Source organism: Penaeus chinensis, chromosome 5 (assembly GCF_019202785.1).
Source record: "Penaeus chinensis breed Huanghai No. 1 chromosome 5, ASM1920278v2, whole genome shotgun sequence".
Lineage (NCBI taxonomy): Eukaryota > Metazoa > Arthropoda > Malacostraca > Decapoda > Penaeidae > Penaeus > Penaeus chinensis.
The window spans coordinates 11,824,943-11,832,319 of NC_061823.1; positions in this window are offsets into that span (position 1 = coordinate 11,824,943).

The window sequence follows — 7,377 nt, forward strand, 5'->3', positions numbered from 1 at the left end:
GAAATCGAAGTCAGATATATTGAGGTATATATATGAAAGATGGAATAATGCAAAATTACATTGATATAGATATATAATTATCCTCTCTGACCTGGCCTCGAACCTAGGCCACTCCGGGTATGAGACCGGAGGGCCAGTTCTAAACCAACCATGCCACGCTGAGTAAAACTGGCAATTACATACACGTTGCTTGGTGCTTGGTACCGGCATTTCCAAATACTCTTGTCGAGAGATTTCATGACCTTGCTGCCAGGTCAGTCCGTCTATTGACCTGTTGGTCTGACAGCCCGGAGTCATGAAGGATAAGTACGATATGCGAAGCTCAGCTTCGCCCGGGGTATGCCCATGTGGGGAGCCCGGCCTGTGCCGACTAATGCCGACTCGCTAACGTGTGTCAGCTAATGCTGACTCGGCTTAGTCCTTACCCGCTGTGGTGCCCAGCCACAGCAGTAACCTCCAGGCGACAATTGCAACTTCTCGCGCCTGGGCGGGGCGCGAACCGCCGACCCCTCGGATGAGAGGCCGGCACGTTACCACTGTAATAGCCCGGAGGTTTGGAGTCATGAACAGCATTACCAAGGCATATACAGCTTTCTGTGACCTCGATGACCTCACCGCAAGCACATACTGACTGAACAGGATCTCCTTGAAGGCCCCCAGAGTCATCGATTTTTGTCTTGGTCCAGGAGACCTCTAGCCCCAGAGGCTTCGCTTTATTGCTAAATGCTTCGAGATCCATCCCTAGGGTTTCCAGAGACTCAGATGCTACATGCTACATGGGCAACAGCAACAAAAACATAGTCGACATCGACTGATGGTGGCCTTCGATATATATATATATATATATATATATATATATGGATGTATGTAAGTATATATATATATATATATATATATATATATATATATATATATGAATATATATATATGTATGTATGCACGTATATATACATATATATATAGATAGATAGATATAGATATGTATGCATATATATATATGTATATATGTATACATACATACATACATACATATGTATATATATATATATGTGTGTGTGTGTGTGTGTGTGTGTGTGTGTGTGTGTGTGTGTGTGTGTGTGTGTGTGTGTGTGTAGATAGATAGATAGATATATACACATACATATACACATATCATATATACAGATAAATATATAAATAAACACACACACACACATATATAATATATATATACACACATATACATATGTGTGTGTGCGTGTGTGTGTGTGTGTGTGTGTGTGTGTGTGTGTGTGTGTGTGTGTGTGTGTCCATATCCTGGACGAACTGCAGTCGTCTGTGGAGAGTTCATCTTTCTAAGGGTCTGGTAGGCATGGCGGATGTTCCATAATACAAAATGGCCATCGACCTCTTCAGGAAGATTCTTATCCCTCCCTAGCAATATACGAATCCTATGCACCAGGGTTTGGTGCTAATCCTAAGCTCCAGCCAGTCGACTCATGAGACTTGTACTATATTATTTGCAGTGGCCTTTTTTTTTTTAATTATTTATTTATTTGCCGCATCTCTTCCTTTTTGCAACGGCATGGGTACTTTTCTTGTGGTGGGATTTGTTTACTTTTTGGCTGACATTTTATTTTCCTTTTTTTTTGTGTGTGTGTGTGTCGGTAGTTAATTCTTCTTGTGATTACACTGACTTCCTCTTTTTTATAATATTTCTTGGCACTTGTCATGCGTTACGTTTTCTGAATTCCTTTCTGTTTATGGCTGCCATGTATTTCTTTCTTGTGATTACATTTCTTTCTTTTTGTTGTGTCATTTTACGATGGTATTTATTCATTTTATTAGGGACATTTGATTTCTTTTTGGAGGTGATGACATCTTCGTTTCTCTGTGATCGCATTTTTTTTCGTCTGTGGTGGAATTTCTTTCTTTCTGTTGGTGGCAATTCTTTTTTTCTTTTGTAATGGCATGTAGATATATTTTTTTCATTTCTTGATGGCGTTTTTTTTAAATTGTATTGATGACGGATTTTTTTTTTCAGAATGGCATTCCTTTCTTTTTTAGTATAATAAAACTTCCTTCTTTTTTTTGTAATGATTTTTCTTCCTTTTCGTGAAGGCATTTTTTTTTTTATTGTGATGACATTTTCTTATTTGTGACATAATTTCTTTCTTTCACGATGGCATTTCACGATAGTTTGTTCATTCTTCCAAACTGGTCGGTATTGCTGTAGTCGGGATATCTAATGGAAATATTCGCCCTTACTTCGATAATGCGCAATGAAAGAATTGGTATTTTCTGATACTAATGGCCGAACAGACAGCTGAACCGAAATGTTTCATAAAAATCCGTACACTGTAGCGGTTTTTGTTCCTTTTTAATTATTTTATTTATTTATTTATTTATTTATTTTGTACTTCAAAGGTATATGTACCATTATATATCACTTCCCATAAGAAGAAATAAAACAAAGTAAGGCTAGGTACCGTATTGCCTTTATTTGTTCCTGAATAAATGCTTGGGTCTTTTATTTTTTTAATGAATGTTTGGTTCTATTATGTTCCTGAATAAATGCCTACCTCTTTCATGTTTTTGAATACATACTTGCGTGTATTATTTTTTAATGAATGCTTCCCTCTTTTCAGTTTTTGAGTAAATGCTTGATTCTTTTCTGTTTTTGAATAAATACTTATATTGTGTTGTTGAATAAATGCTTGCCTTTATTTTTGTTTTAAATAAATGCTTGACTCTTCTGTTTCTGAATATATATACTTCCTTTTACCATGCTTTGGAATAAATGCTTGCCTGTATTATATTTTTGAATAGATGCCTGCGTCTATTATTATTATCATTATCCTATTGATGCATACCTCTATTTTTCATTCTTTTTTTTAAATGAAGGCTGTCTTCTATTTTATTTTTGAATGAATACTAGTCTTTGTTGATCTTGAGTAAATGAAAATGGTCATTGTGGACTTTGTGATACTTTGGTTTAGCTCATCCTGTGTGACCTCATCTATTTGACCTCACACTCAGAGACACTTAGGACACCCGAGATGGAGAACCACACCGCCTGTTAGCCAATCACCGTTGGCTGACGCGGGTCTGGCTCTCCCTCTAAGGTGTCCCATGTGTCTTTGCATATGAGAAATAGAAATTCGGTCAAAAGGTTGTCTGTGAAATAGGCTTTCGGCGAAATGACCAATATGTGTTCCAGCAAAAGCAGCAAATGCTTTCAGAGTTTATTTCTCAATACTATTCTAATTTGGATTGCAAACAAACCTGTTTATTGGTTGAGTGTTAGTGATAAGGTTCATAGCTTTTGTTTATTGCCACACCTGTTCATAGCATTTAAACATCAAGCATTTGTTGATAAAGTGGATGATGACATATCAGAACACTTTAGGTCAGAGGTCCCCAGACTTTTTCGACCACTAACCCCTTCACGGAATCCCTAATTTCTCGTCGACCTCTAGGCATGTACAACAAGATAAATAGTGATAGTAATTCAAGTTAAGTGCTGTTTCCATGTACATTAGTGAGACGAACTGCATACTAAACCCTGCTTCCCATACACCTCAGTAATGGAAAATTAGTCTGTATTCCCTCCCTTCTGTGAATGTCTCTTATGAAAACTAATGAAATAAAAAAGGAAAGGCTGTTTACTATTAGTGTGGAAATCCTATGCGATGTACAAAATATTGAATATAATGTTGGAATTCAACATAAAAATGTTCAAACTTATTGGCATACATGGAAACACATCATAATAGATTAATATGTCGCATGCAATACTGGGAAATATACTTAGAGGAGAATCTGTTGTCATTTGGTGCGTGTATCTTAACTATGCTATCACTTAACTCCCTCTTCCTGTAAAATAGGGAGACAATAAGAATTAACTATGTATAAAATTATATCGTGTATCAATAAGTTATGTTTCGTGTATTATTACTTCTTATACGAATGTCAGTTTTTGATCACCTTGGATAGTACCAGTGTCACTATGGACAACTTTGGAGACTCCTGCCTTAGGATAAGTATTCGTTTGTGTGTGTCCTAAAATTCTGAGCTGCGGCACCTCCAGCCGGCTGATTTCAGGTCAAGCGGTGTCATGGTCAGTCCCATGGACACAAGTGGTTCATGATAGAGAAGGGTAATTTTCAACAGGTTTAATATGCGAGTCGAGTCAGTTATCACACGGTGTGATGTCACGTGTTTCAGATGCTTGTAGATAATTACAATGAATTTACGTCAGAAATTATGTCTAATACATGTGGCAATTTTTCCATAAATTATGAAAACTTTCAGAGACTAATTTTTATGGTCAATGAGATTTTTTCCGGAAGTATCAGACTGATAAATTCCATCTAATACTGCTTTTTCCTCATTTACTATCATTCAGCCACTGTGGCAGGATTATGAATAATTTAAACACGAGTTTCTGAAGTCTTCAGGTGAACTAAACTGAGGTTCTTGTTTGGGGTAGACTCATTCATATTCTTGCAGTTGATATGATTATGATACGATTTAGAATTGTGTATGCCATTCAGTAAAAATTTATCTCTCTAGTGATGAGACAGGGTACTATATACCTGTATTATGATGACGGGGTCTTTTAACTGATACTTGTTAGTAGTTAAGCAATAAACAGACTGTTTGTGTCATTCAAAATTATAGTTCTGAGTGCCATAACCTTTGAGTGACCAGTTTGATTTTGATGTTTACGAACGCCCCTGTCAGCGGGAATACCTGCATGCATATTTCGGTATTGATTTAGTATTGTTTAAGGGAGACACAAGTTTTCCCTTTGGTGGGAGGTTGCGGGGTGAAGTAGCTGGAAGTTCCTATGGGCGATATTGTACCTGTCATCATCACTAATGTAACAATAATGACAAGAACAAAAACATACGTATGTTTGAATGAAATATATATGTACTTATATATAATATTGTATATGTGTTCATACACATACACATGCACACACAGTTTATTCTTGCATTTAGAAGCACACAGAAAAAGGAAATGAACTACACGCACTCCGTATATATCTTTACTGATGTTAATAAATTCAAGTAACATATTATTGCGATTTGCTGAACCATCAGAATTCTCAACTCCTCCAAATGCTTGGAAGGGGCCAAGTCTACTATCCATGCGGAAACATCTATGACTAATGGAAATCCTTGATGTAAGTTATATTTTCGTGGGATGTCTGTCTTACACTTTTGAGTTTCAAAACGACAAATTGTACAAATTGTAGAAAAGACACTAACGTACCTTTTTTACCTCATATGTGGCAGATAATGTGAATAGCTGCGATCATCCACCTTCTGACCTAACTTGTAATTTTTTTTTTTTTAAATTGTTGATACTTTCCTAAATACAAACTTTCCATGGCTACTAAATAATGCATCTTGATTTCACAAAGAAAAGAATACCAGTTTTAGGATGAATCTTTGTCACTTATATGCTCTAAGCTTAAATTGCGTCGTAAAAGAAAAAAAAATAATCATTCAGTTACTCTTAAATGCAGTGCTTAAGTTAAATTACGAGCCAAGTAAAAAATGGTAAATAGAGAAACATGAAATATCTCTTTCGAGTAATTATTGGTCTTGCCAGCAGATGCATTAAAAAACTCTTGGCATATTTCATCTACCATCATATATGGATTAGAAAAGAGCAAAAAAAAATAGTTCGAAGATAAAATATCCACTTCATACAAGAAGAGAATAGATAAACAACTGTGAAAGAGGGGGCGTCAAAAGGCAATAAACACCGAACTTCATCAGTGAAAGAAAAAAAAAAGGTTTTAAGATTTTGCAATTATGTCTATGAATCTTCGCGAAAAAAGGCTTTGAAAACTACTTTGTGACTCGCCCGTAGCATTAGGCAGGTCGGGATTTTCCCCATATATATAATGACTGTTTTTGTTCACTCGTTATGTGAAGAGGAAATGTGGATAACTGTGGCCGAGACAGGATATATAAGTGTACCGTATTTTCTTAGAATACTTACAAAATGTTATCATTGGCACAATTGATTGAATCGAAACATAATCTTGTGATGCAAAAGAAAATTAAAAGCGAGTTGTATTTCAGAATGTAAGGACTAAAGATTTTTTTTTTTTTCAGCTAAATAAGTTCTCTAAATTTATATATGGTGAAAATAACTGCGCAATAGTAATGGTACGGAAAGCTTGTCTGTCATTTTTGTTGTGTCAAACCCTAACCTCATTTATGCACACACACACACACACACAAACCTACCCCCCCCCCCACATATATATATATTATATATATTATATATATATATATGTGTGTGTGTGTGTGTGTGTGTATGTGCATGTGTGTGTGTATGTGTGTTTGTCATCAGTACATCAGCTGTTAGGACGACTCACATACACTGACCCACACACATATATATTATATTATATTTGTGTGCGTATGTGTGTGTACCCGAAAGACAGGGTTCAGCTGGTCGGAGTAGGTGGTCGTGTACGCGTGTTCTTTTTTTTTATTTATGAATATAGATAATAAATATTGATGGAAAGACAGCACCTCCTTAAATAGTTAAAGCGGACATAAAACAAAAGTCTAGCTACTAAAAGAAAATATATAAATCAGATAAACGAAGATCCCTCACCGGAGGATTTGTTTATCAACCAATCAGAGCAGGCATGTAAACCCAGTCTAGAAAGAGGAAGCAAACGCTTTGACCGTCTGGATAACAAAAGGAGAGCCGGAGTAAGTCACCCAGTTATCCAGAAATGCTCGATGTACTCCGGATGCCGTTATATCTCTCAGTGGTATTATCTCAATATACCGAGAGTGTTGGTCAAGTATGGTTAGTCCCCACCTCATTGGTGCCTGCTTTAAGTCCAGGATGTCCTTCGACACCCGTCCAAGAGGGTAAAGTGCCAGGGTAGCTTCGGCCATCGAAACTCCCTGGGGTACTCCTCGTGACTGTTGATAACTGGTGCAGTGTTCCATATACTTTCGGACATCACAGAGCATGTTGGTACAATAAAACATGCTAGGGAGATTCTCATATGTCCTGTAAATTCCTGGGTGCATAGCAAGTGAACATCCTCATCCACTGCCAATGCTTCGCAATCAATGGCAGGGTAGCGGGTTTCGGCATCCCGCAACCATCTGTTATACTAGGCGATAGCATGTGGTAACCCTTGGTCATCACGTTGCACTGCACCAAGGGATATGCTGCTGGAATCAGTGTGCAGCTGAAATTTTCAGGTGAAATCTGGCCGTCTGACCATGGATGTTGATACAAGCTTTCTCTTCAGCTCCTTGAAGGCTTCTTCTTGTTTCTCGTCCCACTTCCCACTTCCAGGGCTGTTTCTTCTTAAGAAGGAGGTGATGTGGGGCTGCAATGGTT